This window comes from Salvelinus sp. IW2-2015, linkage group LG18 (assembly GCF_002910315.2).
Source record: "Salvelinus sp. IW2-2015 linkage group LG18, ASM291031v2, whole genome shotgun sequence".
NCBI classification, from domain to species: Eukaryota; Metazoa; Chordata; class Actinopteri; order Salmoniformes; family Salmonidae; genus Salvelinus; species Salvelinus sp. IW2-2015.
Window position 1 is genome coordinate 38,271,043 of NC_036858.1, and position 13,053 is coordinate 38,284,095.

Genomic DNA, 13,053 nt, shown 5'->3' on the forward strand with positions numbered 1-13,053 from the left:
ATCCTCAAAGCACCAACAGGGGTAAATGTTTACCCCAAATTGGAAATAACTTTTTCTGTCAAACAGTAACGCTTTTGCTTTTATTAACCTTTTGTAACAATATGTTTATTTGGGGAATCAAAACCATTTACTTTTCTATATTTATAGTGACATTTTATGTTTTCTGTTATTCATTCAAAATGTTGTATTTCTGTGATACTCAGAGGCTGAGAAATTAGTGATTGAGCTAATATGATGTACTGGTAGGACCTAAGATAGCCAGCGATATGGGCGTTATTGTCACGTCCTGACCTTAGTTCCGTCCGTTTTTGTGTCTCTATTTTAGTTTGGTCAGGGCGTGAGTTAGGGTGGGCAGTCTATGTTCTTTTTTCTAGGTTGTTGTTTTTCTATGTGTTTGGCCTGGTGTGGTTCACAATCAGAGGCAGCTGTTTATCGTTGTCTCTGATTGGGAGCCATATTTATTTAGGTAGCCTGTTTTCCATTGTGTGTTGTGGGTGATTGTTTCCTGTTTTAGTGTTTGTTTCACATTTCAGGACTGTTTCGGTTTTATCATTCACTTTGTTATTTTTGTATTTTGTCGTGTTCATACTTCATACTCCTCGTCTGAAGAGGAGGGAAATCGTTACAGTTATAGGCTACCGATATGGCCTATCGGTGCCATCGGATTTTTAGCTCTATCTTTGGAGCACTATGGGCTATCAACTCAGTTCCAATTGCATCTGAAGGTGAGACTCTCAACGTGGTATGGAGAAAAATCACTGGAATCTAAATATGTATTCACAGTTTGTTATTTTTGAGTTATTTTGGCTGCAAAGCCCTCTAGGGGCCAAACACGTGGTGGCTCCATATCTATAACTTTTCAGGGTACGTACATCTACTGTACCTCTGTACCAAATTTGATGCTTTTCCACTTATTTTTATTTTCAGCACCACTAGAATACAAAAGAGAGAATATTTTTCATTCCTCCATATTAACACAGAAATCAACTTCAATTGTGTTTTTATGTCTGTATCTTGTTGCTTGACAAAGTCCTAACATTTCTATAGGATCAAAATAATTGTCCCCTGTTCGTGTTTTTAGGGTTAAGATAGAGGAGCAGTTGAGACGGAATCAGAGGTTCAGTATTTATTTTACAGTGCAGGTGATAAGAAAAATGGATCCAGATAGCAGGGTTGTCAAACCCTGATCTGTTTCACCTGTCCTTGTGATTGTCTCCACCCCCCTCCAGGTGTCACCCATCTTCCCCCTTATCCCCTGTGTATTTATACCTGTTTTCTCTGTTTATCCGTTTATCCAGTTCGTCTTGTTTGTCAAGTCAACCAGCGTTTTTGTTATCAGCTCCTGCTTTTCCCAGTCTCTCTTCTCACCCTCCTGGTTTTTGACTCTTGCCTGTCCTGACTCTGAACCCGCCTGCCTGACCACTCTGCCTGCCCCTGACCCTGAGCCTGCCTGCCATCCTATACCTTTGCCCCACCTCTGGATTGTTGACCTCTGCCTACCCTGACCCTAACCTTGCCTGCCGACCTGTACCTTTACCCCACCTCTGGTTTCCTGACCCCTGCCTGACTTGACCTGTCTATTGTCTGCCCCTGTTGGAATATTAAACCATTGTCAATTCGACGTGTCTGCATCTGGGTCTTACCTTGACTCCTGATAAGGTTATTTACAAAAACTAAATGGTGACAAATGTATAACTTAAACAGGCAACTTACTTGTCCAAAATTGCAATATATAACCCTGACTTCGTGGACAAAGGCAAAGTGCCTTGTACACAGGGAAAAACGCTGATTAACTCATGCATCTGAGTATATGCCAGAGGAATAGCAAGACAACCTACCTAGACAAGCAGCTCTTTATGGAATCCACCTTATTCAGAACAAGAAGCCTAAAAAGTACTTTCCCCAACTGGCATGAACCATTAGCACCTCTTTAGACAGTAAATGGCACTGCATTGGATAGCAGATGTTTTACGGGCTCCTGACCAATTCTGCAATTTTTTTTTTTTTTTTTTTTTGCTGACCTCAACTTTTTTCCCACCATTATTTTCTATGACCAAAAATAACTTCTGGACATCAATACAGTGACCTCGATTTGGATGAACTCACCCTGGACCAGGACCTAGTCCCTGAGACAGGGAAAATAAAAATGTGGCATATGAAAGTCCGACGTGAGGGCACCCTGACAAAAATACACTGGCGAGTACGCAAACAACCTCTGTCCTTCCATTCTATTAGCGAACGTACAATTACTGGAGAACAAACTGGACAAGCGGCGTTCAAGACTACGCTATTTTTATTTTATCCTTCATTTAACTAGGCAAGTCAGTTAAAAACAAATTCTTATTTATAATGATGGCTTACCAAATGGCAAAAGGCCTCCTGCGGGGACGGGGGCTGGGATAAAAAAAAATATATATAGGACAAAACACACATCACAACACAACACTACATAAAGAGAGACCTAAGACAACATAGCATGGCAGCAACACAACATGACAACAACATGGTAGCAACACAACATGGCAGCAGCACAACATGGTAGCAGCACAAAACAGGGTACAAACATTGTTGGGCACAGACAACAGCACAAAGGGCAAAAGGGTAGAGACAACAACAAATCACACAAAGCAGCCACAACTGTCAGTAAGAGTGTCCATGATTGAGTCTTTGAATGAAGAGATGGAGATAAAACTGTCCAATTTGAGTCTTTGTTGCAGCTCGTTCCAGTCGCTAGCTTCAGCGAACTGAAAAGAGGAGCGACCCAGGGATGTGTGTGGTTTGGGGACCTTAAACAGAATGTGACTGGCAGAACGGGTTTTGAATGTCGAGGATGAGGGCTGCAGTAGATATCTCAGATAGGGGGGAGTGAGGCCTAAGAGGGTTTTATGAATAAGCAACAACCAGTGGGTCTTGCGATGGGTATACAAAGATTACCAGTTTACTGAAGAGTATTGAGTGCAGTGATGTGTCCTTTAAGGAGCATTTGTGTTAAATACGATGGCTGAATGGTAAAGAAAATCTTGCCGCTCGAGAGCACCCTTACCTGCCGATCTATAAATTACGTCTCCATAATCTAGCATGGGTAGGATGGTCATCTGAATCAGGGTTAGTTTGGCAGCTGAGGTGAAAGAGGTTTGATTACGATAGAGGAAACCAAGTCTGGATTTAACTTTAGCCTGCAGCTTTGATATGTGCTGAGAGAAGGACAGTGTACTGTCTAGCCATACTCCCAAGTACTTGTATGAGGTGACTACCTCAAGCTCTAGACCCTCATAGGTAGTAATCACACGTGGGGAGAGGGGCATTCTTCTTACCAAACCACATGACCTTTGTTTTGGAGGTGTTCAGAGGTTAACGGCAGAGAAAGCTTGTAGGATACTAAGAAAGCTTTGTTGTAGAGCATTTAACACAAAATCCAGGGAGGGGTCAGTTGAGTATAAGAATGTATCATCTGCATATAAATGGATGAGAGAGCTTCCTACTGCCTGAGCTATGTTGTTGATGTAAATTGAAAAGAGTGTGAGGCCTAGGATCGAGCCGTGGGGCACTCCCTTGATGACAGGCAGTGGCTGAGACAGCAGATGTTCTGACTTTATACAATGCACTCAATGGGACCTGCTATCAATTGGACCTGAAGGGATCTGAAGAACTGTAACATCCTATGTTTCACAGAGTTGTGGCTGAACAAGGACATGGATAATATACATCTAGCTGTTTTTTCTGTGCATCGGCAGGACAGAATGGCAACATTGGGTGATCTTAAGGAAGGAAGTGTGAGTCTATTTGTCAACAACAGCTGGTGCGCAATCTCTAATATTAAGAATTCTCAAAGTTCTGCTCGCCTGAGTTAGAATACCTCATGATAAGCTGTAGATCATACTATTTAGCGAGAGAGTTTTCATCTATATTTTTGTAGCCGTCTATTTACCACCACAAACCGATGCTGGCATAAAAACTGCACTGAATGAGCTGTATAGGGCCAGAAGCAAACAAGAAAATACTCATCCATTGAAAAAGTTTGTTTACTAGTTAGCTACCTTTTGAGTTCTGGTCCCGCGATGCAGTTGGCGTCAGTTGCTGGGACCGCTACTATCTGTCCAGCGATCCTGCCGACCAAGGCTATTAGCTAGTTGCCTATCAAGCTAGTGCAGTTTTCTTGAGGGCTTGAACACAGCCTGAGACACAGTTAGCAATTGTGGCTGGGACCACGGATTGCCCCGGGCTTGTGGCTGCCAAGATCCCTGCTGTTTGGAAACAACAATCTTCCCTACGACCTGCCCTGTCTGGAACTGTGAGGAGTAACAGCGTGACCTACGTTGCTATCATGACAAAGACCAAAGTCGGCTGGAGTACCATTGAGGAAAGTGGTGTATCTCTATTACAGGTGAGTATCTTTTAAACAAACAAAAAGTTATACAAGCAGTTGTTAGGAACAACAAGAAAATAGCTTTGTGTCCAAATACTGCTGGAGTCAACTAATAAAAGAATGGGCGACCTGACCATAGAGGTCCAGGACCTGAAGAATAGTTTGCAATTCTCCCAGGGTCAGCTCCATGAGTTTAAACAGTAGATTGGCAAGATGACAGCAATCTATAAGTCATTGACAGAGGACATATGTGACTCACCACCTGGATTCGTTCTTATGTAGCAAAATTTGAAATTGTGTTTTTTACATTGGATAAAAATGTTTGAGGAACAATGGGAAAGTAATTCTGCTTTTAAAGTTGATCAACTTGTAAACTCACTTTTGAGAAAATGTTACACCCATTCAGCATCGTTCACACCCTCTTAAACTTTAGCCCCACCCATCTTGTTTCGCTCTCGGAGCGTACACTTGACGCTCTGGCCGATGATTGGATAACATGAAAACAGCCTATCAGCTCTGCTGGCAACAATTTCATAATGCTTTTTTGCAGACATTTACTGACACCGGCCATATTCAACGGGTGTTGTACACCCGTCACGTAACATTAGCTAGCGAGCCAACCAGCGAACTCTAGCTAGTTAAACAACAATGAACAGTAATAACAATGCCACAGTGCTGGGAGCTAACCAACCAGGTTCAATGTCATCTAGCTAACATCTATAGAAGAGACAGGAATGCTTATGGGGGAGGCGTTGCTGTATCTACTCAGATCCATATTCCTGCAATGCTTAGAGAAGATCTTATATCAAGTGTTATTGAAGTGTTGTGGTTGCAGGTCCACCTGGCACATCTAAATACTTTTATTTTGGGGTGTTTCTATAGGCCACCAAGTGCTAACAGTCAGTGTCTAAATAATATGAATGAAATACTATAGAGAAGAGAGAAGTCTACTTACTTGGTGACCTGAGAATTTCCTGTTTTTCATCAAGCTGTCCGCTCAAGAGGAAGCTTTTCTCTGTAACCAGTGCCTTTAATCTGGTCCAGGTTATTAACCTCTCTGGGATATTCGGGACGCTAGCGTCCCACCTCAACAACAGCCAGTGAAATTGCAGGGCGCCAAAAAAATAAAAAAATAAATCCCATAATTAAAATTCCTCAAACATACAAGTATTTTACACCATTTTAAAGATAAACTTGTTGTAAATCCAGCCACAGTGTCAGATTTCAAAAATACTTTACGAAAGCACACCAAACGATTATGTTAGGTCAGCACCTAGTCACAATAGTGGCTAATAGTGAAGCATAACAGTGTGGATTTATAAAAACAATATTGGTCTGTCAATATGCACTTTAATTGATGCTGTTTTATGGTGAGGTGATCATATCTCTTGAGCAATGGGATCCAATGGCACTTCCGGTCTCTTGCTACAACTTTTTAAACTAAACAAATTGCATCATCATGTGAAGGAAGCAAGGAAGGAAGGAAGAGTTTGTGCAGATGAAAATAATATAGTGGAGATGAGAAGTATAACTTCTATGTCATGGGTTCAGATAGTGGTAATAAGCCCAAATAGAAGTGACAAGGTATGTTGCAGAGGAATTGTTAAGAAGCTCATTGCCATCCATGGAGCAGCTGTAGCAAGGCAGAAACAAGTCCAGCAGCCTTGAGCTCTCCAGGCAAAGCTGAGAGAGAGAGAGAGAGAGAGAGAGAGAGAGAGAGAGGAAGAGAGAGAGAAGAGAGAGAGAGAAGAGAGAGAGAAGAGAGAGAGAGAGAGAGAGAGAGAGAGAATGAAGAGAGAGAGAGAGAGAATGAGAGAGAGAATGAAAGAGAGAAAGAAAGAGAGAGAAGAGAGAGCAGAGAGAGAGAGAGAGAGAGAGATGAGAGAGAGAGAGAGAGAGAGAGAAAAGAGAGAGAAGAGAGGAGAGAAGAGAAAGAGAGGAAGAAGAAGAGAGAGAGAGAAAGAAAGAGAGAGAGAGAAGAAGAGAGAGAGAGAAGAAGAGAGACGAAAAGAGAGAGAGTTTTTTAAATCTTCATTCCCTTTGACATTGTATGTGTCTGCAGCAACATTTAACAGGCTTGCAATGTTGAGAGCACGTCTTAAGTGTGAGTGAGCTTTACATACAACACAAAGCTAATCAGAAGGCTTTCACTCTCCATGCAGAATTAGCTTGCGGGATGCTCACAAGTTCCTTGCATATAGACCTTGTAATGCTCATAAATTACCACTTTTAGGGATGTGAACATGTTTTGTGGAACAATGAAAGTCAGTAAACCAAAGTCGCTAATTAGAAGCTAGGGGTGAAAGGGGATGTGGTGCAGAGGGAGATGCAGCTAATCTGGACACTATAGAATAGTCTCATTCAGAAAATGTACGTAACAAGGGGATTATGCTGTCTACGAGAAATATAGCTGGTCTTTGAATTAATCATTTTATGCAATGAAGTTGTTTGGTTTTTGAACTCAACCTTTCATCTTGGAACTCACCCTTTCATCTTTCATCTTGTGCTTACTGAAAGTTTGCCGAAACAATAGAAATGTCTGGTTCTGGTATGGTCTGATGCTCAATTCACCTGCTTTGCATTGATCCATTTAATTTGGAGGATTTTCACTTGTTTCATGCTCTATACACAGTAGGCTACTAAACAGCAGTTCCCTCATCTTTTCTTCTCATTTGGCTCTGTAGTTATAGTTTACTTTTGGCGTTAATGTATAAACAGACAGATGTTTTCTATGGATCAAATGACTTCAACTGTAATAATTGTTAACCATTTTGGAATGCTGACATCCCATTCTCAGTTGGAGGCAGTGGCTTAGCACTCATGTAGGGTGCAGTGGGCATTGCAAGGCGGGTCACTTAGCAGCTGGTGTGTGCTTGGGTGGGTGTGTGCATGCATTTGTTTGTGTGTGAGGCTGAGGGTCAGTGAACCAGGGTCAAGCTGAGAGAACTCACACTCAATTACAGAGCCTTCAGAAAGTTTTCCTACTTTTTGAGTTATTCCACATTTTGTAAAAATTGAATAAATATAATTATTTTCTCACCCATCTACACACAATATCCTATAATGAAAAAGTGAAAACATGTTTTTATAGATGTAAATAAATTAAATACAGAAATGTTTTATTTACATAAGTATTCACACCTCAATACTTTGTAGAAGCATCTTTGTCAGCGATTAAAGCTGTGAGTCTTTCTGGGTATGTCTCTAAGAGCATTTCAAAATTCTTCAAGCTCTGTCAAATTGGTTGTTGATCATTGCTAGACAACCATTTTCAGGTTTTGCAATTCATTTTAAAGTAGATTTAAGTCAAAACTGTAACTCGGGCCCTCACTGTCTTCTTAGTAAACAAAGCCAATGTTCAGTTGGCCTTGTGTTTTAGGTATCCTGTTGAAAGTTGAGTTAATTTCCCAGTGTCTGGTGGAAAGCATACTGAACCAGATTTTCCTCTAGAATTTTGCCTATGCTTAGCTCTATTCTTTTTCTTTTTTATCCTGAAAAACTCCCCAGTCCTTAATGCTTATCAGTATACCCATAAGATGATGCAGCCACCACTATGCTTGAAAATATGGAGAGTGGAACTCAGTAATGTGTTATTGGATTTGCCCCAAACATAACACTTTGTATTCTACCAAATTTTTACAGTATTACTTTAGTGCCTTTATGCAAACAGGATGCATGTTTTGTAATATTTGTATTATGTACAGGCTTCCTTCTTTTAACTCTGTCAATTAGGTTAGTATTGTGGATTAACTACAATGTCGTTGATGCATCCTCAGTTTTCTCCTATCACAGCCATTAAACTATGTAACTGTTTTAAAGCCACCATTGGCCTCATGGTGAAATCCCTAAGCGGTTTCCTTCCTCTCCGGCAACTGAGCTAGGAAGGACTCATGTATCTTTGTAGTGACTGGGTGGATTGATACACCATCCAAAGTGTAATTAATAACTTGACCAAGAGATATTCAATGCCTGCATTTTTTTTTTCTACCCATCAACCGATAGGTGCCCTTCTTTGCGGGGCAATGGAAAACCTCCCTGGTCTTTGTGGTTGAATCTGTCTTTGAAATTCACTGCTCAACTGAGGGACCTTACAGATAATTGTATGTGTGGGGTACAGCGATGAGATATCATGTTAAAAAAATAATGTTAAACACTATTATTACACACAGATTGAGTCCATGCAACTTGTAATGTGACTTGTTAAGCAAATTTTTCTCCTGAATTTATTTTGGCTCACCATAACAAAGGGGTTGAATACTTATTGACAAGACATTTCAGCTTTTAATTTAAATTTTTTTTGTATAAATTTCAAAAACATAATTCCACTTTGACATTACCGTGTATTGTGTGTGGGCCAGTGACAAAAAAATCCATATTTAATTCATTTTAAATTCAGGCTCTAACACAACAAAATGTGGAAAAAGTCAAGTGCTGTGAATACTTTCTGAATGTACTGTATATGTGAATTTAAATGGGAATCTGTGATTAATACTTAAATTTTTGGACTTTTAATTAGATTATATATGCCCATTTATTCTTGAAGATTATAATTATGCCTGATGAGCTATCCCACTGGTAAAAAAAAAGAAGAAAATCAACTTTATTGTTGTCATGGATGGTCAGATCTTGCCCCATCTCTCAGCTCTTTACCAAAACATTGACAGGGTAGGGCTTTGTTTTTGTTTGAACAGCAGATTGCCCCTTTAACTTACACATAAGGTAATATTGGTGTCAGTTACACCAAGGACAGCCTGTGCACTTTAGCATGCCACTATGTTATCTTAAAAGGGTTTTGACACGTGTCACGAGTGGCATATGTAACAAATGCTTGAGGTCACACATGTTTTTGATGTAACTTTTGAACGGCTTAATACCAACCTCTGCTATGTGTGAACTGTATGAGGGTTTTTGTGTTTGCGTGTATAAATGTGCCTTTGTCTACAATACGTAGCCTATGTTATTTGTATATCAGTGCAGCTTTGCTCACTCTCCCCATTCACACCTGGTTGATGGGTGCTAAAGGGAATTCACCAGACAGACAGAGGAGCCAAACCCAAGCCACTGACACATCTTATCGGACACAGAGTTTGATCCACCGTGTCTGTGACAGAGTAAAATCTTACTTCACACACAACCTCTTATACAAGACGACTGGTCTTGAAAAGTCAAAGTATTGGATTGTTTCTTACAGCATGGTGTTTTTTAGTGGATTGAGGACACGCATTACTTTTCTATTCAGGTTATTGCTGCTTATTGCGTGGAACATATCATGTTTATTGGATTATTTTAAAGATCAAACAAAATTAAACCTGGTCTCGGTTGGACTTCAGTACAGAACAAGTTAAGTGCTTATTGATTAGCTAATCTTTAGATTTTTTCCCCCACTAACTTCAAAGCCTTTGGTAAACCTCAGCGCCTGTGCTGTAATTATCCAGGGATTGATTATATTGGTCCAAAGTCTAAGATATCGTGAGTCCAGACAGTCAGTTATGAGTCATCAAGGCTTACACCTAATGAAAGGTATTATCTTTAATATATCTTCAATATCTACCAAACTCACGCAAAGGCACTGACTGTCCTTGGCGCCTGGCCTATCGATTAGAGAAAATGGTCTATATTAACTTTGAATTGCATACCTATTGTTTGAAACATAACCATACAATCTCTAGTGAAGTACAATTCCACCTACAGTGAGGGAAAAAAGTATTTGATCCCCTGCTGATTTTGTACGTTTGCCCACTGACAAAGAAATGATCAGTCTGTAATTTTAATGGTAGGTTTATTTGAACAGTGAGAGACAGAATATCAACAAAAAAATCCAGAAAAACGCATGTCAAAAATGTTATAAATTGATTTGCATTTTAATGAGGGAAATAAGTATTTGACCCCTCTGCCAACAAGGATTTTGCCACCAAGTACTAAGTCATGTTTTGCAATCACAGAGGTCAGATGTTTCTTGTAGTTGGCCACCAGGTTTGCACACATCTCAGGAGGGATTTTGTCCCACTCCTCTTTGCAGATCTTCTTCAAGTCATTAAGGTTTCGAGACTGACGTTTGGCAACTCGAACCTTCAGCTCCCTCCACAGATTTTCTATGGGATTAAGGTCTGGAGACTGGCTAGGCCACTCCAGGACCTTAATGTGCTTRTTCTTGAGCCACTCCTTTGTTGCCTTGGCCGTGTGTTTTGGGTCATTGTCATGCTGGAATACCCATCCACGACCCATTTTCAATYCCCTGGCTGAGGGAAGGAGGTTRTCACCCAAGATTTGACGGTACATGGACCCGTCCATCGTCCCTTTGATGCGGTGAAGTTGTCCTGTCCCCTTAGCAGAAAAACACCCCCAAAGCATAATGTTTCCACCTCCATGTTTGACGGTGGGGATGGTTTCTTGGGGTCATAGGCAGCATTCCTCCTCCTCCAAACACGGCAAGGTTGAGTTTATGCCAAAGAGCCCATTTTGGTCTCATCTGACCACAACACGTTCACCCAGTTGTCCTCTGAATCATTCAGATGTTCATTGGCAAACTTCAGACGGGCATGTATATGTGCTTTCTTGAGCAGGGGGACCTTGCGGGCGCTGCAGGATTTCAGTCCTTCACGGCGTAGTGTGTTACCAATTGTTTTCTTGGTGACTATGGTCCCAGCTGCCTTGAGATCATTGACAAGATCCTCCTGTGTAGTTCTGGGCTGATTCCTCACCATTCTCATGATCATTGCAACTCCACGAGTGTGAGCTTGCATGGAGCCCCAGGCCGAGGGAGATTGACAGTTCTTTTGTGTTTCTTCCATTTGCGAATAATCGCACCAACTGTTGTCACCTTCTCACCAAGCTGCTTGGCAATGGTCTTGTAGCCCATTCCAGCCTTGTGTAGATCTACAATTTGTCCCTGACACCTTGGAGAGCTCTTTGGTCTTGGCCATGGTGGAGAGTTTGGAATCTGATTGATTGATTGCTTCTGTGGACAGGTGTCTTTTATACAGGTAAGAAACTGAGATTAGGAGCACTCCCTTTAAGAGTGTGCTCCTAATCTCAGCTCGTTACCTGTATGAAAGACACCTGGGAGCCAGAAATCTTTCTGATTGAGAGAGGGTCAAATACTTATTTCCCTCATTAAAATGCAAATCAATTTATAACATTTTTGACATGCGTTTTTCTGGATATTTTTGTTGTTATTCTGTCTCTCACTGTTCAAATAAACCTACCATTAAAATTATAGACTGATAATTTCTTTGTCAGTGGGCAAACGTACAAAATCAGCAGGGGATCAAATACTTTTTTCCCTCACTGTATATACCTTCCTATAGCTTCTGAAATATACATCTATCTGATTTTCAGTGTCAGCCCTGTCTGGCAGCGTGATTCTGGCATGCTGTAAAGTGTCTTTTGATATTTGGAATAAAAGTGGGCTGCTCACACAAGTCTGGAATAGATGACATGCTCAGGAGGTGGTCAGTGGAGAATGACCCTGTCTTTAAGTGAGTACAACCATACAGGGTTCTTCGGTTTGTCCCCAAAGGGGAACCCTTTTTGGTGCTGGGTAGAACCATTTGCAAATGGTTCTATCTACAATCCTCTATGTAGGGTTCTTCAATGAACCCCCTGTATATGGTTCTACCTAGAACCCTTTGTGAAGGGTGCCTTTATACAGCACATAGCCGTGATATATTGGCCATATACCACAAACCCCAAAGGTGCCTTACTGCTATTATAAACTGGTTACCAACGTAATTGGAGCAGTAAAAATAATTGTTTTGTCATACCTGTATTATACGGTCTGATATTACATGGCTGTCAGCCAATCAGCATTCAGGGCTAAAACCACCCAGTTTATAATAAGATTTTGTATACTCTGTGTATATCATAAGGCCTTTCTTTGAGGGCCTAGATCTCCTGGTTTACTGGCCACACCAGGCCTGCAAATCACAAAATGTTGGCTTGCAAGGTGATGTGTAATTCCTATTGGAATCCAGCCAAAGTTAGGATATCCAACAATTGGATTTGTTAATCACCCACAACCTGCATTCAGAATGAGTGCCAGGGTAGGGAAGAATGATTACTGAGACTACCTCAATCATCTTACCTGGAACAACCATCTCAGTAACGGCTACAATAAATCAAATTACTAACAGATTGGATTAGTATAGAAAACGGTATGTTATTTATCTTGGTGTGGCATAACTTTAATCAACCAAAATACATTCAAAAACACAGATATTACAGTAAAACAAACAATTCTGAAAATCTCCCTGCATTAGAGCTTGCTGAGAAATATTATATATGGTTCTATGTAGAACCCTTCTTGCCTTCCAAATAATCCTTATTGCCTTCCAAAGAATCATCAAAGAACCCTTTCTTCCAAAAATGGTTCTTAGGATGTTGAAGGTTCTAGGTAGAACCCTTTGCTTTATAACGAACCATTGTCTTCCAAAAAGGGTTCTTCTGGTCAAAACGGTTCTTGGTATAACCCATCCTTCCTCAAATAACCCTTTTGGAACCCTTTTAACCAAGAGTGTGGAGAGAAACCAATAGGTGGAAAGTTTCTGTGGAATTTGTTTTATCAAGGCCTCTCCCTCCCCAGTAATATTATTTGTAATATTATCAGCATTGTATTTTCTGACCTAAATATTCCAAAAAGATTTCCCTCTGAAGTTACTGAAGTTGAAATATGTATGAAAATACCTTGT

The 13,053-nt window shown here is 40.7% G+C and overlaps 1 protein-coding gene across 1 annotated transcript in view; it reads left to right on the top strand.

Moving 5' to 3' along the window:
- Positions 1–13,053, top strand: part of LOC111977924 (protocadherin-15-like) — a 280,873-nt gene that overhangs the window by 75,557 nt on the left and 192,263 nt on the right. The window lies entirely within an intron of this gene.